Raw genomic sequence first — 22,517 nt, 5'->3', positions numbered from 1 at the left:
CCATTACAGCCTTATGGTGCTCATCTCCTAAATATAGATACATAGTATGTGTAAGTCAAACTGAACATACCGTACATTTTCACATTCTCTGGACCTTTGAATATACTTTTTCCTTTGCATGGACTATTTTTGTCCCCTTCTGGCAAACTCTTTCTCACTCATCAACACCTACAACAATGTTATCTTTTTTGTGACTTTCTCATTTAAGAAAAACTTCTCCATGGTCTTCTGGGTGCCATCTACTGTACCAACATGGAGTTCTGTTTTTGAGGAACTCATTGAATTGGAAAGGTAAATAAAGGTGAGTAAAGGACAAAAAGATAATTTTCCTTCCCTTCACTTCTTAGAGTGTCTTTTGAGGAGACATAGTGAACCTGAATCTTCTATCTAACTTTTGGAATGTCCCTTTCCAGAACTAAAATGTCTGTCTCCAGTTTTATAATGTAGACATGTTTCCAAGGTCATGAGCCATATCCCCTTTGGAAGTGTAAAGACAGAGTTAGCATGGGAGTCCATCTCCAGGTGTAACCATTTGCTTTTCTGGAAGATTCAAGGTGTCTTTTGGGGAGATAATGGAAGTTTTATTATTCCTTTGGAGGAAGTAAATTAACTAAACAAATAATTGCCTCAATTTCCAAGTAAACTTTGTATTTGCTTTATTATAAGTTGTGTGGAACTTTATCCTGACTTTGCAGTCTCTTAAAGTTTACCCTTATGCACGTACTGTTTTGCACTTAATAATAAATGTTTTATTTTTTCCATATTGATGTGGATAGATCTCTCTTTGTTGATAGGAGTTTTAACTTCATCACCATAATAGAGGCAGATACACTGCTGTGTGCAAAGGAGCTCAGATTTTATATTGAATCCCTAGGAAAAGTATTGAAAGAGTGTAAGTGAACCAGTGACGCAGTTCTATATCTAGAAGTATATGGGAAAACTAAAGGTGATTATTTATTCCTCTGTTTCACTATAAACATAATAAATGTGTGTTATAGAATGTTATAAGTTCAATAAGTAAATAGGGAATAAAGATTTTATGTAACTAAATACAGATTTTAGAAGATCCAAGCAAGTTCTCTTAGAAGTCTATTCCTGTGAGCTGTTGATGGCCCTTGCAAAAGGCTGAATGCTAAACAGTTGTCTTCTTTTGAAACTGAAGGGCATTTCTGTATCATACAAAAGGAAAGGTATGATCTGTGAGAGAACTTCATCCAAGCCCACTGCCATATTCACAGTTGTAATAAATATTCTCTATGTTATGATCTTCCCTGTTGGTTAGTTTGTTGATTATTTCCATCTAGTACTTCCATTTAATTAGTATCAGAGTGATTTTCCCTTTTGCATCTTTCTACTTGTTCTTCTATTTCTTCAATAGTTTCTGGCTGTCTGGTCCCCATAAAGTTTCATTTTAGTTTTATATTCCGTTTGAGATTACACTAATGTTTCATTAGCAATTCTGGTGTTTCTCAAACTTCTTACACATGTGCATCTATGGTGCGTGCTAAGTCATTTCAGTCATGTCTGAGTCTATGCACTGTAGCCCACCAGTCCTCTGTTCATGGGATTCTCCAGGCAAAAATATTGGAGGTTGCCATGCCCGCCTCCAGGGGATCTTCCTGACTCAGGGATCGAACTTGCATCTCCTGCAACTCTGGCATTGCAGAAGAATTCTTTACCAGTAAGCCATCAGGGAAGCCACCCCACACCCTTTTTTACACTTCCTAAAATGTTTAAAACTTTTATTAAACACCCAGAAGGGCACAGGTTGTTGGTAAATATGTTTATGTACTGTATTAAGTTCAAAATTGGTGACATTTTTTCATTACACCTTATAGAATCTCTAAGCCTAATTTCAAAAAGATCAAGTAAATAAGCCCCCAGAAAAACATACAATTTTTGTAAATAGTCACTACCTACATGTCAATTCTCAGTGTAAATATATTAACATGTGTGATTTGGGAACGACCACTGATACTTACATGTTCACATGTAATTGAACATGTGAACTAATTGGGGAGTTTACACAGAATTCTTCCCCAAATGAACCTTGAGGAAATATATCCAAGTACTTCATTGATCTAGGTATATCTCAAGAAGTACTTGTCTGTTGCTGGGTGCCCAGGACGGATTGAAAAGTAGCTAGGGCTAGAAAAATGGAGACAAGATCTTAGAAGACTTTGAATGCTAAGCTAGGGAGTTTGTATTTTATTATAGGCAACAAGACCTACTGAAAAATAGCTATAATTTTTAATGAATGCTTACTCTGTGCCAGAGTAAGTTATGTATATTAAGTATGTTATATGTACTCTCTCATTTAATCCTAAAAAAACTAGTCTATAGGTGCTATAATTATCTCCATGAGGAAACATAATCAGAGAAGTTAAGCACCATAGCTCAAGAAAATATATCTACTCAGTGGGTACGGCATAATTTAAATACTGGCTCTAACTTCAAAGCCCATTCATTCTCTAAACCAGAGGGAAGTGAGAGTAGATTTATGTTTTACAAAAATCAATCTGGTAGAAATATGAGAACAGATTTCAGAAAGACAAATCTAAAGGCAGGGAGACCAGAGAGGATGCTAATACAGTGGTCAAGAACAGTCAGGGCCTATTCAGCAGACTGTCCGTTAATCATTGCAGTTATGCAGATGAGTGACATGGTCAGAGAAGCTATTTAGAAAATTCCTCCGGAAGCCCTTGTGAAGGATCGGATTGCAAGAATCGCTTCTGAAGAATAAGTTAGGAGATTCTCAGGACTGTCAGTCTCAACCATCAATGTGCCTGTGGAGGGGCCAGGAGACGGTCATAACCTAGATCCTCCAGCCTTTTTAGATTTGCAGAGCATTCTGCACCTCTCTCCACTTCACCCCTACCTTGCTGCTCCTGCTGCTAAGTCACTACAGTCGTGTCCTACTCCGTGCGACCCCATAGACGGCAGCCCACCAGGCTCCTCTGTCCCTGGGATACTCCAGGGAAGAATACTGGAGTGGGTTGCCATTTCCTTTTCCAATGCATCCATGCATGCTAAGTCGCTTCAGTCGTGTCCGACTCTGTGTGACCCCATGGACAGCAGCCCAGCAGGCTCCTCTGGCCACGGGATTCTCTAGGTAAGAATACTGGAGTAGGATGCCATTTACTTCTCCCACTCTACTTTGACATCGCTCTCTCTGGGCCCTAGGAAACGTGCTTTTGCGTACTTTTCTGGGTCGCAGACTGAGCTCCGAAAGCGGCGCCAGCAGTGACGGCGGTCGATGGCGGAGGCGGGGCGCATGCGCGGGTTGCTAGGCGACAGCATTGGGGTGCAGCGGCTGTGTGTGTAGGCAGCAGCGCCAGAGAAGGAGGAGCACGAGGATGCCGCTGCGACCGCGGCCCCGAGAGGGAGCCGCTGCTGCTCTGTGGCCGCCAGGGCTGAGGGACGGGAATCAGGCCTTGGGATCGCGTCCCTGAGGGGGCGCGGGGCAGCGGTCCCGCCCGAGCTCGGGCCTAGTACCGCGGGGGGGGTCCGGGCCGCTGGGCGAGGGCCTCCCCCCACTGCCTCCCCTCACCCCTCCACGTCGATGGTGGTGAAGTTGTCAGCGCCGGGGAGTGCAAGGCACCAGGCTGCCTCCCTTGAACCCAGTTCCTCTTGGGGCACGTCTCTCGCTCCGGCTCACGGACACCTGCGCCGCCGCCTCCTCTAGCCCGCTGAGCCCACCCCTGGCGGCGGGCGGGGGAGGGGCTCCCCCTGCAGGGGCTGTGTCGAGCTGGGCGACGACGGGGACCGTAGGAGAGTAGGGGTGAGTAGTGGCACCGCACTCGCCCGGTGCTGGGGCGCCTTTCTGGCCTCCGGGGCCCCGGGAAGAGACTGAAGCGCTGCTTTCTCCTGCATACGCTTCTGATGTCTCTGTTACATATCTGCTCGCGGTTACCTATTCCCTTCGAGGTAGTTTTCCTTCTAAAAAGCATCACTTTCTGGTTTAAACCCGGGCGTCCAGGAACGAGAGGTCGGTGCTTAAGGCCTGGCTTTGCTTCTTAGATGCCATGGATGCTGATAAATCTACGTACAATCATGCAGCCTGGTCCCTAATTCGGGGACAGACGTTTCCAGTGCTATGCTTGCCACTTTCCCTCGCTCTTGCTCTCAGGAGGCTGTCTAACCGCAGGCTTCTCTAGAGCCAATTCTCAGGCTGCTATGGCTCCATGCCTCAAGGCTTGAACAGGCAGCTGGCATGACCCCTTACTTTTCAGTTTTCTTGCTACTTTTGAGGTGAGAGCCTTTAAAAGCCTTGCGCCTGGCTTCTGGCTTCTGATGTGTACAAGTTAGGAAGACAATACTCATATTAAATAATACTAATAAAACAAACTAGCAAACACATACTCCATTTGACTTCCAGAGTGGCATCAAACTTGAAAAAAGGAGGCGAAGAGTGACTGATAACAGGGCAAACAAGCTTTACAAACTAACTACTCTTTATCCAGAATGATGTATTTATATACAAATAAGTATGATGAAGAAACCTAAAATGTCCCTAATAAAAGTGAGGTTGTATTATGATATATCTGTTCTTCTTGAGGTAGCCTGTGGTTGAGAGTTGTTACTCCAAAAAACATTGTTATGAGTAACCTGAAGTGATATTTTGGACCAAGTGATTAGATGAGGATCTAAAGTTGTAGGTACTTAAAAAAAAATCAATATTATCTTTGAGCAGCGAAGTTGTTTCTTTAGGAGCAAATGGTTGAAAAAAAAATTACAGTTCTCAGTTGACCCCTTTCAAAAGCAGACCGAATTTAGATTAACTAGTAATTTTTATTATAAGGTACTTCTGTTTGCAGACAATGAATGATGGGTTCCTTCTTTTATTTGGCTCTCTTCCCTCCCTGCTGATTTTTAAGCCATTTCAGGTTTCTTTTATTTGAAAAAGAAGTGTTATAATAAAAATGCTAAACTTAGTTTTGGGTAAAATCTTTTAAAATAAAAGACTTTTTTTTTTTTTTTTTTTAAAGGATATAGATGTCATTTGTGATTAGGTAACTTTAGTGAATCAGTAAAGACTGACATCTCCAGTAGTTTTGGGTAAAATGCTTTTCTTTGGAAGCTTTCATGTTGTTTGAAGTTCTCTTGGGTAGGGGTTAAAGCAGGATGTAATTCTGAGTAACACTGCAAAATAATCTTGGACCTCAGCTAGTGTTGTTTGTTTTATGCATGAATTGGCAAACTGATGTGCTTCTCAGCGCTATTAATAGATGCCAAAGTTAGAAATATTTTTGTTTTGGAAAAGTTCTTGATGAATTCAATCTGAATTATTTGAAACAATAATGTACCATGTGGATACTTGCTGTTCATTGTCACCTACTATTAGAAACAGGCAGTAATTTGAATCTAACTTAAAATTCTATTGTAATGAGTATGGCTATGAAGGCACCACATACTCAAGAGCATCTATCTATCTATGTTGTTGTAGCCACGTTATAAAATAATAGTAATAGGTCATTTTGCCAGGCTTTTGACCAGTGAACTCTAGAATGAGGTTTGTTTTTTTTTTTAATTGACTTTTAACAAGTTTTTCTTTTCTATGAGTGCCAATTACTATACTAGGTACTGTGGAGAACAGAACAGAAACAGGTTCTGGGAGATAAATTGCTTACCCATTGGGGAAAGAAAATATATACATGAGGTATCATGGTCAACAAATGGAGCATAGAATAGTACAGAATAAGAACTAAAAGGATTAAGAGTAAGAGAAGATCTTTGGTGACCAGTGTTTGTCCAGTGTTTGTCTGAGAAGGCATTATAGAGAAAGTCTTGATTTGTTTTATTAGAAGTATAGACTGTTGGAAGGGGGAGTTCAGCACAGCATGAGCTAAGACATTTGATTTTCAAATCTGTGCAAATTATTCTCCTGGATAAACCTTAAAGGTGGAGAAGGGGATTGTCAGTGGCAATCAACTACGTTGTAGTGGGCATAGTTTTATGTCAAATTACATACCTTTATTAAATTAAATGTCAATAGTTTTTCAAATGTACACACTATAGAAGTCAGACTTAACATAATCCTATTTCCTGGGGCAAACTTTTCACTGTCTCCTAAGACTGTTAAAATATAAGTGTTTTTGTACAAGATTGATCTGATTAGTCAACTTCAGATTAGTAATAAAGTAAATTGGGGGAAATTCTATAAACAACATAAATTTTGGTCCACTAAAACACGATAGCTTAGTTTTTAGTACAGCTCATTAACACTACTATTTCTACTGTTTTCTAAAAACAAGGGGAATATGTCAGAGTTCTGCAAATTGATGTCTGTCAAAGTTTTAAAATGATGTCATTAATAATCGGTGACTAGTGTGTGTTAGTTGTTCAATCATGGCTGACTCTTTGCAACCCCATGAACTGTAGTCTGCAAGGCACCCCTGTCCATGGGATTTTCCCAGCAAGAATACTGGGGTGGGTTGCCATTTCCTTCTCCAGGGAATCTTCCCAACCCAGGACTTGAATCTGTGTCTCCTGCATTGCAGGCAGATTTTTTTTTTTTCCATCTGAGCCACCAGGGAAGCTCCAATCAGTGACTAACATCAGTGTTTAAACTCCAAATATAAACCTCTGCAACACTTATAGTGCTTTTCTAACAACTGTCTGCTGTGTTGAGACTCAGTTACATGACTAGTCTTCTGGGTTTTTGTCAACCATTGTAAGTTGATGTCTATAGGGGTGTGTGTGTGTGTGTGTGTGTGTGTGTGTGTGTGTGTGTGTGTATAAAACAAGATAGCATAGTGTAATTGTTACATCAAGAAAGAAGTATGCACCCCACAAACAGAAACTTGCATATTAGAATTCCAAATACAAAGAATTTTCAAGTTAATTCATGGATTTGCTCTAAGGAAAAATATATGCAAACTTGGCATTTTTTGAGGCTTCTGTGCTGTTGGTGTTCAGTCTTTGTGACCACATGGACTATAGCATGTCAGGCTCCTCTGTCCTCCACTGTCTCTCAGGTTTGCTCAAATTCATGTCCATTGAGCCTGTGATGCTGTCTAACCATCTCATATTCTGCCACCTCCTTCTCCTTTTGCCTTTGCATCAGGGTCTTTTCCAATGAGTCAGCTCTTCACATCAGGTGGCCAAAGTATTGGAGCTTCAGCTTCAGTTCAGTCCCTCCAATGAATATTTAGGGTTGGTTTCCTCTAGGGCTGGTTTGATCTCCTTGTAGTCCAAGGGACTCTCAAGAGTCTTCTCCAGCATTGCAATTCAAAAGCATCAATTTTTTGGTGCTCAGCCTTCTTCATGGTCCAACTCTCACATCTATACTTGACTACTGGAAAAGTCATAGCTTTGACTATGTAGACCTATGTCAGCAAAGTGATATCTCTGCTTTTTAATATGCTGTCTAGATTTGTCATAGCTTGCCTTCCAAGGAGCTTCGATATAACATCATATATCTTTCATTTGGTATCTTTTGGCTGCCAGTAATAGTTTTCTCTGATTATAGTTATTACTGATAAACCCTACTTTAAGTATCTAATAATTTCAACAAATATAATTTTTTTGAGGACCCTCTGCTTAAGATGTCAGCTGTTAGTTAGATAAACAATAGTTTATGACTTCTAAATAGTTATTAGAGAACAGAATGGCCCACACAGACACAGTCAATGAATACTGATCATTGTTGGACATTAACTAGTTCAGTTCAGTTGCTCAGTCGTGTCTGACTCTTTGTGACCCCATGAACCGCAGCATACCAGGCCTCCCTGTCCATCACCAACTCCTGGAGTTTACTCAAACTCTTGTCCATTGAGTTGGTGATGCCATCCAGCCATCTCATCCTCTGTCGTCCCATTCTCCTCCTGCCCCCAATCCCTCCCAGCATCAGGGTCTTTTCCAATGAGTCAACAGTTCGCATGAGGTGGCGAAACTATTGGAGTTTCAGCTTCAGCATCAGTCCTTCCAATGAACACCCAGGACTGATCTCCTTTAGGATGGACTGGTTGGATCTCCTTGCAGTCCAAGGGAATCTCAAGAGTCTTCTCCAACACCACAGTTCAAAAGCATCAATTTTTCAGTGCTCAGCTTTCTTCACAGTCCAACTCTCACATCCATACACGACCACTGGAAAAACCATAGCCTTGACTAGACAGACGTTTGTTGGCAAAGTAATATCTCTGCTTTTTAATATGCTGTCTAGGTTGGTCATAACTTTCCTTCCAAGGAGTAAGCATCTTTTCATTTTATGGCTGCAGTCACCAACTGCAGTGATTTTGGAGCCCCCAAAAATAAAATGTGACACTGTTTCCACTGTTTCCCCATCTATTTCCCATGAAGTGATGGGACCAGATGCATGATCTTAGTTTTCTGAATGTTGAGCTTTAAGTCAACTTTTTCACTCTCCTCTTTCACTTTCATCAAGATGCTCTTTAGTTCCTCTTCACAAGTTAGTAGATAGCAAAATATTTTCAGAAGGCATTGGGGTCTCCTTTGCTAAGCATTATTTCACATTTCTGTTCTTAGCTGCTTATGCTGGTATCAAAAGGGAAGATCTTTGGAAAGAGAACTGGTTAATCTAAATGATAGAGAAACTGTTGAGAAAGTTAGAATTACTTCATATGCTAAGTTCTAAGTACTATGGTGGTTTAAGGCAGGTACATATCTTAGTTGTATTGCTAAATATCAGTGGTAGCTGTATGTCAGATAGGGTATGGAACTGTTAGTTTTGTTACTGTATAATAGATAAGTCTTGGTATTTTTATCACTCTGCTACTGAGTCTGAAGGTAGAGCACTGAGTACCAATGGTGTATCCATAAGTTATAATTGTCTTTAAATATATAGTTTTTAAAGTGCTATCATTATTCTTAAGTATGATCTTTATTATGTCAATGGATTGAAAAATGTCCCAGCTGAGTACATCACTATATTTTATTGTGGAAGCTTATGGGAAAATGGCTTTTACTCAACAATTTAATTTTGGAGCATATTTTCTGGAACATAACCTTTTACACAAAGTGAAAAATACCCACAACCAATTCAGTATAGGAAGAAGAGTGAAGATTAGAGTTTCTTCTTGAAGTGTGGTACCTACAAACGAAATAAAAGAAAATCTTCATATATGAGATGTAAACTAATATTCACAGGAACTGTCTCACATATAGTTATCATTATTTTAGTATCATATCTTATATTATGAATTGTTAACTCTCTTTGAACTGTTGGCACCCAAAAGATTCCACGTTATTAATTCATTCCTCTTTTCTTAACATACCTCAGGAATTTGGTGGTGAAACTTTGTTACTGAAAGATAAGATTTTTGTAGCAATTTTAAAATGCAGTAAAGGTTAACTGAAAACCTGAAATTGATTTTGATATGATTAATAATGAGGAAAATGGATGTATTCTAACAATCTTCATTAAACTATTTTGTATGATATTAGTATCTTCATAACCTTTCAGAGTCCTGAATTATGTCTCCTTATTATGTTCACTTTCTGTACCTCATTTCCACTTTTCCTAACCATTGTGGATATTGGTTGTTTTCATTGTCAATTATGAGCTACTTTTTTAGCTCCTAAGTGAGTTTTAAAAAATACAGTTATATTTTTAAAAAGTTATTTAGGAAAGATTTTTTGTCATAGTCTCAAAGGCTGGATCCATGTCAGATAAACTGTATTTGAAACTGAATGATTTGACTGGAAAGAGCACCAAGAAGACTAGCCCAAGTTATTTTAAAATACTGTTTCTAACTCAGGCAACTTTTGAATTATCTGTATTTTTACTTCAAAAATGATTTCCTTTATTGTATGAAGGAAAAAGTCAGAAGTTAGTTACTTCTAGATAAAAATTATGGATCCTTTCATTCAGATGATGATTCCAAGTTCTTCACTGCATTTTTATAATCTAAACATTGCATTTTAATCTTATAGATTTTTTTAAAATTTAGAATAAAAAGGTATATCTTCTCTATTTTTCCATTCTGTCTTATTGCTAGATTTTATGTTTATGCAGTATCTTTCAACTGAGAAATTCAAAGCATTCCTTTTACATTTTGTGACATTTCTTATCATCCATTTGGAGCTACTTTTATTTTTCTTTCAAATTGAAACCTAGTTGACATAATCAGGTGTGACACAAGTAATAAGTTTGATACCACAAGTCATACATAAGCTAATCTCATCACTTATTAGTTACTGTTTGCTCTTTGCAGGGCTAGGCATATATCACATACTAATTCATTTAATTGTTATTGAGTTTAAACTCTAAATGTGCACACAGGCTTTTCTGTTACTTTTCCTGTGTACTTTCAAGGCTATCATTATAATCTGGGTTGTTTTTGCTTATCATCAATAGACTTAGTTATGGGTTGTATTATTATTGCTACAATATTGGTACACATTTCTGTGATTCCATAAGGGAAGAAGTAAGGGTATAACAAATGAGTACTAGATTTTCTATGTTTCAAAATTTTCTTAATTTGTAATAAGAGTAGTCCTAAAATGGTTGAAGTTTTGAAATTTAGAATATTTTTATGAACTGCAGCTATGCAGTTGTGTGTAACTTGTGCACATAGTAACTAAAACTAAGTTAAACAAAGTATTACCCTTAGGAATTTTGCTTTACTAAATAGATGGGAGTGGTTTGTAGCTAGTATATCAGTGAATTATATGTTATGAGATATTCATAAAGTATTTAAATGTGGTTGGAAGCACTTTTTTTAAGTAATTTTATATCTTCTCTATCTTGTTTACACTATTTATTTGCTTACTACTCTTCTTAAATAATATTAAGGTTGAGTTAGTCTCAGCCCTTTTCTGAATTATGACAAATTCTGAATCACTGGAGTCTCAATTACAATAAAACAAAATTTCCTTAATTCAGAACTCCAGTCAAAATTTGTTATAGTCTGGCTATAGTAGTCATGCTAAAAATATATTTTTAAGAGTGTTTACTCCATGGAGAATCAGCCAGAGTCCTATCAGAGATTAGGAAATAGCAGTTTTTTGGTTTTTTGTACTGGCTATTAAAACATTTATATTTAATTCAAATAAGTGCTGAGATGGATAAATGTTGGAACATCTAGATTTTATGTATTTAAAAATGCCTTCTAAGTTCTCTATTGAATATGTAAGAGTTAGGATATTAATTGCATTCGACTCTTTAAAGAAAAGGGAATTGAATCTCAGTTAACAGTTTAAATAAAATTAGAGTAATAGTTACAGTGAACTGGCTTCAGATGTTTTAAAAACTGCAGTAGCAGTATTATTTGAATGTAAATTCTGTGATTTTATAAGTTCTAATTAATCCATCCGAGTAAGAAAGTAGTGTTTATTAAAAGTTACACTGAGTAGTTTTGATATGCTAATGGCATTGTAATAACTCTGAAAATAGTAAAACTTCAGGAACTCCCTCACCAGTTCTGAATTAATAATCATAAATGCATACATGTGAATTGATACCGATTTGTTCTGTTTAGGTTATGATGCAATAAGCTGTAAAAAACAGCATATTTTGCATTCAGAAATGAAATCCTTCCAACAAGAAGCTGGAATGAATGTCAAAGTGAACCAAGACTGAGCAACTCCCTAATAATGGACTTGTTAGAGGGTTCTTATTTACTATTGAGTCTTTTGGGGAAGGGAAAAAAGCTAATTCTCTGCTTCAATGTCTTTTACAGTAATGATGGTTTGTCTCTATTGTGTAATTCATTGCTCTTCACTTATGGATCTTAGATTTTAGGAGAAAAGAGCAAAGGAAGCAATAACACAGAGTTCATTGGATCAACTAGAATTAAAAAAAAATTAGCTCTCTGGAATTTTTGAATTAATTAGAACTCTCGTCTCCCACCCCCTTTGCCATTATGGATGAAAGGAAGAGAGACAGAGTATTCTATGCAAACATAACAAGACATTCAATGCAGAATAAGAATTAGTGAAATATCTTTAATGATTAATAGTTTTCAATAACAAAAAGGGGCAGAAGCTTAGAAAAAAAAATAAAACCATTTGATTTTTGGAAGGTAAATGTTGTATTTCCATTAATGAATGTTTCTAATCCAGGCAGTCCCAGAGACTTTAGTTAACTAAAAGCTATTGAATAAAATATCTTGGTTAATGATTTTTCTAATTAACTAAGGATTAATTCAAGTATATAATAAAACTGGGGCAAGGATGCTTTGCATAACATGTCTAGAGCTTTAAGTTGTGCAAAATTTTGTTTGTTGACCACTGATCCAGTTGTGTCTGTCTTGATTAAGGATTTTTGTTTGCAACTAACAAAGATCTGCTGCACACTAAGTGAAAACAAAACAATAATTTATATTAAGGATATAAGAGGTTCTCATGGAACTCAAGGGCAAAAAGTATAGCCCAAGCACATGAGAGAGAATAACTAGGAATGAAAAGCTGACAATGGCCATGGGAGTTTTCCACCTTCTTTTCTCCTTCCCCATCCCTGGAACCAAAGGGTCTCCAGTTTATCTTAGTTTCTTTCAATTTATAGGCTTTATTCTTCTCACTCCCTCAGCACCTAGCCAAATAGGGATTATCCTAGAGCTTCCAAGTTTACATATTTTAAATGTAGGCAATCAGCAGAGATTTACTAGCATTTCTGAATTCTAATTCCCAGTTCTGACTGACCCAGTTTGGACCAGATGTCAACCCAGAATTTGATTATCTACTACTAGGAGGGGCAAGATTATGAGGTATACACATGGCTATTAGGCCCCCACCCTGTGAAAGGACATAAATTTCCTACAGCAAGGCAGGTTGTGGGCTGAACTGATTATCAAATGGTATCTACCATGCAGTATAATCAGGTATAAAGAACATTTGCCATATGCTTAACTTCATTCATAGAACAAGATATCATATAATCTAGCCTCTCCATATTAAGGAGAATAAATTTGAGGTCCAGAGATGATTTTTTAAAATTATTGAAGGTCACATGAGAAGTTATGACTGAATCCTAAATTTTTGGTTTCTATTAATAGTTTTTTCCTAAATGCTACCAGCCATGTAACCAGAGTATCTAATAAAATTTTAATATGCTTTAAAAATGCTTACAATATAAGGTAATATTTGATTACTATTTTGTCTAAGCAAAGTAAATATAGGGGAAAATCAAAATAATACTCCCTTGTCATTTCAGTGAAGCAGAAGACACCAAAAGTCCATGGGTTACATCCTTTTCTTTATAAGCTAACTTTTTAAAAGAAGCATAAAAACAGAGGGTGATTTTGAAGGGCAAATAAATGGGCTATGTGGTTTAGTGTTATTAATCAGAAACAGTCATATAAATATGATATTTTGTCTACTGGGAAATCTAGACCATAAACTGGATCTTTTTTCCCCTTTTGCTCTATTCATTCATTTAATGTTTATTTATTGAACATCTTTCATGTGCTCAGTCATGTTTTAGGCATTGGGGATACAATGGTGAACAGAACAAAGTTCCTGCTCTCAATGGAGTTTGAATTCTAGGCAGTGAATAAATAAATAAATAATGTATAATGTCAGAGTAATAAGGGCTGTGAGGCTGATGAACCAAGGCAAAAAGGGGATTAATAAATAAACAACACTGATCAGGAAACCTTTGATGAGGTGATATTGAGCAGAGACTTCAATGAAGGAGGGCATGTGAATTTCAAGAAGAGCATTTTAGACAGAGAGCAGAATGTGAAAAGGCTGATGTGGGAGCTTGCTTGACATGTTCAGGAAACAGCAAGGAGACCAATGTAATAATGTGTATATACATGTATTGTTGTTGTTGTTGTTTAGTTGCTAAGTCATTTCCAACTCTTTTGTGACCCCACAGACTGTAGCCCCCCATGGAATTTCCTAGGCAAAAAAAACCTGGAGTGGGTTGCCATTTCTTTCTTCAGGGGATCTTCCTGGCGCAGGGATCGAACCCACGTCTCCTACCTTGGCAGGTGGATTCTTTATCACTGAAACATCAGGGAAGTGCCATATACATGTAAATATATATATATATATATATATATATATATATATGTATGTATGTATATATATTTTAAATAATTTCAGATGGAAGTTGTTGTTGGAACATTTTTTGATTACTCATTTAATCTCCTTACTAGTTATAGGTCTGTTCAGATTATCAGTTTATTCCTGATTTAGTCTCGGTAGGCTGTATTTTTTCTTTTTAGTAATTTATCCAGTTCTTCCAGGTTATCAAGATTGTTGGCATGTAATTGTTCTTAGTAGTCCTTTATGATCTCTTTTTTGTGTTTTTTTTAAATTTATTTATTTTTAATTGAAAGGTAATTGCTTCATAATATTGTGTTGATTTCTGCATACAACAACTGGATCAGCCATTGTTTGTTGTTCAGTTGCCCAGTCATGTCTGACTCTTTGCAGCTCCATGGACTGCAGCATACCAGGCCTCCCTGTCCTTCACCGTCTTCCAAAGTTTGCCCAAGTTCATGTCCATTGCATCGGTGATACCATCCAGCCATGCCATCCTCTGACGCCCTCTTCTCCTCTGCCCTCAATCTTTCCCAGCATCAGGGTTTTTTCAGTGAGTTGGCTGTTTGCATCAGATGACCAAAATACTGAAGTTTCAGCTTCAGCATCAGTCCTTCCAATGAGTATTCAGGGTTGATTGCCCTTAAGATTGACTGGTTTGATCTCCTTGCTGTCCAAGGGACTTTCAGGAGTCCCTTTACAACTTCACAATAGTGTGTTGGTGTCTGCTGTGCAATAACTGAATCATCCATAATTACACTTGTATCCCCTCTCTCTTGAGCTTCCCTCGCCTTCCCCCATCCCACCCCTGTAGATCATCACAGAGCGCCATTCTGGGCTCCCTGTGTTATATAGCAACTTCTCACCATCTATCTATGATCTCCTATAGTTTTAATTTATGTGACATCAGCTTTGGTTGTAATATGTCCTCTATATTTTCTTTTTTAAAAAATTTTATTCTTCTATTTTCCTTAGTTACTCTGGCTGAAGGTTTTAAAATTGTATTTTCATTTCAAAAGAACAAACAATATTTTCTATTGTTTGTTTCATTTATTCATGCTTTGGTATATGTTTTGCAAATATTTCCTCCCATTCCATAGGTTGCCTTTTCATTTTTTAAATTGTTACTTTTCCTGTGTAGTTTTAAAATATGCTGTAGTTCTACTTGTTGATATCTGTTTTTATTGCTTGTGCTTTTAGTGTCATACCAAAATCACTGCCCAGTCCAATATTAAGGAGTTTCTTCCCTATGTTTTCTTCTAAGAGTTTCAGGGTATCAGGTCTTATGTTTAATTTTTTATCCTATTTCAAGTTTTATTTTTATGAGTGGTATAAGATAGGGGCCCAATTTAATTTTCCTGCATCTGATTATTCAATTTTCCTAATATAATTTGCTGACCATACTTTCTTCATTGAGTGTTTTTGAACCTGTGTCAAATATTGCTTGACCATATATGTGTTTATTTCTGGGCTCTCAATTCTATTGTGTTGCTGTGTGTGTCTTGTGCTGTGCCAGTCTCATACCATTTTGATTACTGTAACATTGTAGTATAGTTTGAAATTAGGAAGTGTGATTATTTCATCTTTGTTCTTTTTTCTTATGATTGTTTTGGCTATTTGGAGTCTTTTGTGGTTCCACAAAAATGTTATGATTATTTTTTCTATTTCTGTAAAAAAATGTCATTGGAATTTTGATAGAGATTCTATTTAATCTACAGATGGCCTTGGATACTTGAGCATTTTAACACTCTTAATTCTTCCAATCCATGAACACAGGATATATATCTTTCCATTTGTTTCTGTCTTTTTCAATCCTTTCATTAAGGTCTTATAGTTTTCATTGTACGTATGTTTCCTAAAGACAGTTGACCCTTGAAAAACATGAGTTTGAACTGTGCAGATCCACATACATGAATTTTTTCAGTAATAAATACTACAGTACAACATAATCCACAATTGGTTGAATCCATGGAGGTGGAACATGGGGTTACAGAGGAACAACATACATGGAGGACATACACCTATAAGCTATATGCAGACTTTTGGCTGCACAGGGCATCAGTACCACAACCCCATGTTGTTCAAGGGCAAACTGTATTTCACTGCTTTTGATAATGTTGTAAATGGGTTATCTTTTTTTCAGATGTTTTGTTGTTAGTGTATAGAAATGAAACTGATTTTATATGTTGATTTCATATCCTGCAACTTTACTGAATTTGTTGATTAGGTCCAAAAATTTTATGGCTGACTCTTTAGAATTTTTCTAAGTGTGGGATCATATCATCTGCAGAAAATCATAATTTTCCTTTTTTTTCTAATTTAGATTCCCTTTATTTTCTCTCTTTTTTGTTTTTTAAATTATAAAAATATTACAACACATTGATAGGACACTTGGCAAATACAGAACAAGGTTACGTATCAGTTCAGTTCATTCGCTCAGTCGTGTTTGACTCTTTGCGATCCCATGAACTGCAGGACACCAGGCCTCTCTGTCCATCACCAACTCCCAGAGTTCATCCAAACCCATGTCCACTGAGTCGGTGATGCCATCCAACCATCTCATCGTCCCCTTCTCCTCCTGCCCTCAATCTTTCCCAGCATCAGGGTCTTTTCCAATGATTCAGCTCTCTGCATCAGGTGGCCAAAGTATTGGAGTTTCAGCTTCAAAATCAGTCCTATCAATGAACACCCAGGACTGATCTCCTTTAGGATGGACTGGTTGGATCTCCTTGCAGTCCAAGGGACTCTCAAGAGTCTTCTTCAACACCACAGTTCAAAAGCATCAGTTCTTTGGCACTCAGCTTTCTTTATAGTCCAACTCTCACATCCATACATGACCACTGGAAAAACCATAACCTTGACTAGACAGACCTTTGTTGACAAAGTAATGTCTCTGCTTTTTAATATGCTGTCTAGGTTGGTCATATATAGTTCCAGTATATACTACAATTGTATTTATGTAGATAATTTAAGATTTTTAGTTGGAGTTTTAATATCAAACTTTCAAAAATAAAAAGAATGAATAGACAGAAAAGTAAAATGATATGGTGGTGGTGGTTTAGTCATTAAGTCATGTCCGACACTTTGCAACCCCATGGGTTGTATGTAGCTGGCCAGGCTCCTCTGTCCATGGGATTCTCCAGGCAAGAATACTGGAGTGGGTTGCCATTTCCTTCTCCAGAGGATCTCCCCAGCCCAGGAATCAAACACTAATCTTCTGCATTGCAGGCAGATTCTTTACCAACTGAGCTACAAGGAAAAATGATATAGTAGATCTGAAAAGCACTATGAACCAATTCAACATAATTACAGTTTATACAATTTTCACACAACAGCAGGATACAGATTCTATTTAAATTCCCATAACCTGTAAACCAGGAGACACTGGAACATATCCAGGGACATAACACAAAGTGCAAAAATTTCATGGTCTCAGGTTATTGAAATCATACAGAATCTGTACTCTTATAACTGTGGAGTTATGTTAGAAATCAATATCAGAAGATATTTGAAAATAACCCTCATATTTACAAATGCAGTGTGATACTTACCAAGAGAGATCTTAGACTTAGCCGTTGAAAGCCTCAATAAAGTTAAAAGACTGAAAATACAGAGGGTGAATGCAGGGAGGAAAGTATTCAAATGAGAAATTAATATCAAAATGAGAAATTAATACAAAGGATGCTTTTAAAACCCCATGTATTTTGACATTAAATACACACTTTTAAATGATAAGTGTATCTAAGAAGCCATAACAAGGAAAATTAGAAAATATTTGTAACAGAATAAAAATGTAAAGAAAATTTATCAGAATTTGTTCCTTGCATCTGAAACTTCTCAATGCAAATAAATACAATGTGGAATATTGAAAAAAGCATGAAAACAAAAATGGACACTAGCATAAAATTTTGTGAAATTTGAACAAAATCTGTACTTTAGTTAGTAATATTGTATCACATGTTATTTTCCTGTTCTTATTTTTTAAGCAACATAATGTTTCTTTATATTCTTGGATCTAGATTAGAGGTTTCAAGTCTCATTCAATTTTTTTAAAGTCATTAAAGTAATAGGTTTTTTAGAATTTTAGCAGTAATAGTAGATGCGAGAATATCATGGAATTATATCAAAATTTTGAGTGAATATAAATTAGAAATCTAGCATTCTATTCATACTTAGTCAAACAAGTAGAATCAAAATATCATAAATTTTTCAGCTAAGCAAAAATTCATGTTTTATTATATATATTATATTATATTATATTATATTATATTATATTATATTATATTATATTATATTATATTATATTATATTATATTATATTATATTATATTATAATATATTATATTATATTATATTGTAAACCCCAAACAATCACTTTTCATGATCCTATTACCATTTTCTTAATTGTTTTGGGCTTTTTTGGGTAGGTCTTTTCTCTTGTGTTTCTTGCCTAGAGAAGTTCCTTTAGCACTTGTTGTAAAGATGATTTGGTGGTGCTGAATTCTCTTAACTTTTACTTGCCTGGAAAGCTTTTTATTTCTCCATTAAATCTGAAGGAGAGTATTGCTGGGTAGAGTATTCTTGGTTGTAAATTCTTCCCTTTCATCATTTTAAATATATTGTGCCATTTTATTCTGGCTTGTAGAGTTTCTGTGGAGAAATCAGCTGATAACCTTATGGGAATTTGTGTGTATGTTATTTGTTGTTTTTCCCTTGTTGCTTTTACTATTTTATCTTTGTCTTTAATTTTTGTCAGTTTGATTACTGTGTGTCTAAGTGATTCCTCTTTGAGTTTATCCTGCCTGAGAGTATCTGTTTTTCCTGAATTTGGCTGACTATTTCTTTTCCCATGTTAGGGAAGTTTCCAGTTATTATCTTTTCAAATGTTTTCTCTGGTCCTCTCCCTGTTTCTTCTTCTGGGACACCAATAATGTGAATGTTGGTGCATTTAATGTTGTCCCAGAAGTCTCTTAGGCAGTCTTCATGTTTTTCAATCTTTTTTCTATATTTTGTTTTTCAGCAGTGATTCCCACCATTCTGTCTTCCAGGTCACTTATCTGTTCTTCTGCCTCAGTTAGTCTGCTATTGATTCCTTCTAGTATATTGTTCATCTGTGTGCTTATTCTTTATTTCCTCTATGTCTTTGGTAAACATTTCTTGCATCTCTTCCATTCTTTTTCCAAGATTCTGGAACATCTTCACTATCATTATTATGAATTATTTTTCTGGATGGTTGCCTATCTCCACTTCATTTATTTGTTTCTCTGGGGTTTTATCTTTTTCCCTTCATCTGGGACACAATTATCTGCCTTTTCATTTAGATTAACTTTATGTGATGTGGTTTTTGTTTTGGTGGCTACAGCTGTGGGGTTGTAGTTCTTCTTGCTTCCTCTGTCTGCCCTGTAGTGGATGCAGCTAAGAGGCTTGTATAAGGAGTTGGCAGTGGGGAAAATTGGGTCTTATTCTGGTGGCCATAGCCCTGTCCAATAAACTGTAATCTGATTGTCTGCTGGTGGGTGGGGCTGTTCTCCTTCTCTGTTAGTTGTTTGGCCTGAGGCCACCTAGCCCTGGAGTCTAGAGACTCTATGGTAGGGTTAATGTTGACCTCCAAGAGGGCTCATGCCAAGGAGCACCTCCCAGGACTGCTGCTGCCAGTGCCCCCATCCACATGGCAAGCCACTGCTGACCCACACCTCTGCAGGAGACCCTCTAACACTGGCAGGTAGGTCTGGTTCAGTTTTCTGTGGGGTCACTGATCATTTTCCTTGGGTCCTGGTACACACAAGATTTTGTTTGTGCCCTCTAAAAAGAGTGGAGTCTCTGTTTCTCCCAGTATTGTAGAAGTCCTGTAGTCAAATCCCACTGGCCATCAAAGTCAAATTCTCTGGGGATTCCTAGTCCCTTTGCTGGATCCCCAGGCTGGGAGGCCTGATGTAGGGCTCAGTACCTTTACAACAGTGGGAAGACTTCTTTGGTATTGTTATCCAGTTTGTGGGTTGCCACCTGGTGGATATGAGATTTTATTTTTTGTGGTTGCACTCCTCCTACCATCTTTTTGCTTCTTCTCCTTTGTTTTTGGACATGGGATATCTTTTTTGGTGGGATCCAGTATTCTCCTGATGATGGTTGCTCAGTAGATAGTTTTTTTTTTTTTTTTTTTTGCAGTAGATAGTTTTGTTTTCAGTGTTCTTGCAGGAGAAAATCAGTGCACGTCCTTCTACTCCACCATCTTGAACCAACCCCCCACCTTTACATTTATTTTTGTCTTGTCTAATTGTCTTATAGGGAGGACTAACAGTAGTATATTGAGTAAGAGTGATTTGAGTGGGCATCCTTGGCTTTTTCCTGATCTTAAATGAAAAATTTTTAATTTTTCACCATTTAGTGTAGTGTTACCTGTGGGTTTATCATATGACCTTTATTCTATAAAAGTATGTTCCTTCTATATTCAGCTCATTGAAGGTTTTAATTAAAAATAGGTATTATAATTCAGCAGGTGCTTTTTTCTGCTCTTTCAAGATAATCAAATAATTTTATTTTTTCTGTTAATATGGTGTATCACATTTATTGATTTGCCTAACTGAACCATCCTTGCATTCCATGGATAAATCCCACTTGGTTATGATATATAATCCTTTTAATGTATTGTTGAGATCAGTTTCCTGATATTTTGTTGAGAATTTTTGTATCTGTATTCATTAGAGATATTGGTCTATAGTTTTCTTGAAGAGTCCTAATCTGACTTTGGTATTAGAGTAATGCTGGCCTTATAAAATGAATTTAAAAGTGTTTCTTCAGCTTTGGTTTTTGAAAGGGTATAAGGAGGATTGATATTAATTTTTATTTTAATGTTTAGTAGAATTCATTCATGAAGCCATTTGGTCCTGGGGTTTTCCATGTTTGGAGGTTTTTGAGTACTGATTCAGTGTCCTACTCATTATTGGTCTGCTTATCTTTTCTATTTCTTCCTGAGTCAGTCTTAGTAGGCTGTATATTTTGGAAAATTTATCCATTTCTTATAACTTCTCCAAGCTTTGGCATATACTGTTCATAGTAGTCTCTTATGATCCTGTGTATTTCTGTAATATCAGTTGAAAATCTCCTCTTTCATTTTTTATTTTATTTATTTGAATCTTCTTTTTTTATTAATTTAGCTAAAGGTCAATGATTTTTTTTTTCAAAAAATAGCCGTGTCATTGCATTGTTTTTTTTTTCTTATTGTTTTTCAGGTCTGTTTCATTTATATCTGCTCTAATATTTTGCTAACTTTGAGCTTAGCTATTTCTTTGTATAGTCTCTTGAGGTATATAGTTTGTTTGTTTTCAGCTACAACACATGTATTAGGTATATATTAGTTCTCCAACCAGGGATGGAACACAGGCCCTTGGCAGTGAGAGTGCAGAGTCCTAACCACTGGACTGCCAAGGAATCCCCTAGGGCATTTATTTGTGATCTTTCTATTAATGCAGGCATTTATCACAGTAAACCTTTCTCTCAAAACTGCTTTTGTAGCATCACATAGGTTTGGTGTGTTGTAGTTACATTTTCATTTGTTTTGAGATATTTTTGTTTTAATTTTTTTTATTCCTTCTTTGACCCATTGGTTGTTCGGAAGTGTGTTTTAATTTCTGCATATTTGTAGATCTAGTTTTTCTCTTACTGTCTTTTTCTAGTTTCATACCATACAGTCAGAATAGGTATTTGGTATGATTCCCATCTTAAGTTTTCTGAGACTTATTCTGTGTCATATAATAGTAGTATCCTAGAGAACGTTTTGTGTGCATTTGAGAAGAAAATGTATTCTGCTTTTGTAGGATGGTATGTTCTATAAATGTCTGTTAGGTCCATTTGGTTTAATGTATAATTCAAGTCCATCATTTTCTTGTGGATTTTCTGTCTGAATGATCTATTCATTGTTGACAGTGGAGTATTGAAGTCCATTAATATTATTTTACTGTTTTCTTACTTCCCTTCAGATTTGTTAGTATTTGCTTAATATATTTAGGTGTTTCAATATTATGTACATATTTATTTAAAATTATTATATTATTGATGAATTGACCCATTCATCCAACTACTCTGTGGCTTTTGATTGGTAAATTTAATCCATTTACATTTAGAGTTATTAGTGATATGTGAGGACTTCATTAATTCCATCTTATTAGTTGTTTTCTGGTTATTTTATACTTATATTGTTTCTTTCTCCTGGTGGTGGTTGCTGCTGTTTGGAGTGACTTTGGTAGTTTCTAAAGTAAAATAATAGTGAAGTTTGCCACATTGGTTGACTCTTTCATGAAAATTTCTTTGTAGCATGCAAAGCTGTTTGGTACCATTATTACCCACAATATAACTTCTTTCAGAATTGGACTCAATCCTCTCAAACCCTGTCTCTTCTTTACCAACTAAGTTTATGTAATATTCTATTTTTTTTTTTTTTTGGTCATTTCAACAGTCATCACAACATCTTTACCAGGAATATAATCTATCTCCAAAAAACATTTTCTTTGCTTATTCATAAGAAGTAACTCCTCATCCATTAAAGTTTTACAATGAGATTGCAGTAATTC

At 36.4% G+C, this 22,517-nt stretch overlaps 1 protein-coding gene across 2 annotated transcripts in view; it reads left to right on the top strand.

Moving 5' to 3' along the window:
* The first annotated feature begins 3,351 nt into the window (after positions 1–3,351).
* ZC3H12B (zinc finger CCCH-type containing 12B) overlaps positions 3,352–22,517 on the top strand; it is a 580,099-nt gene continuing 560,933 nt past the window's right edge. For both annotated transcript variants that reach the window (XM_043895043.1, XM_043895044.1), the window contains exon 1: positions 3,352–3,781. The gene's annotated coding sequence lies outside the window, so the exon portion shown is untranslated. The remainder of the gene's footprint in view (positions 3,782–22,517) is intronic.

Source organism: Cervus elaphus, chromosome X, assembly GCF_910594005.1.
Source record: "Cervus elaphus chromosome X, mCerEla1.1, whole genome shotgun sequence".
Taxonomy (NCBI): domain Eukaryota; kingdom Metazoa; phylum Chordata; class Mammalia; order Artiodactyla; family Cervidae; genus Cervus; species Cervus elaphus.
Note: the sequence above shows the minus strand (reverse complement) of the source record. Positions and strands in the feature narration are given on the sequence as shown.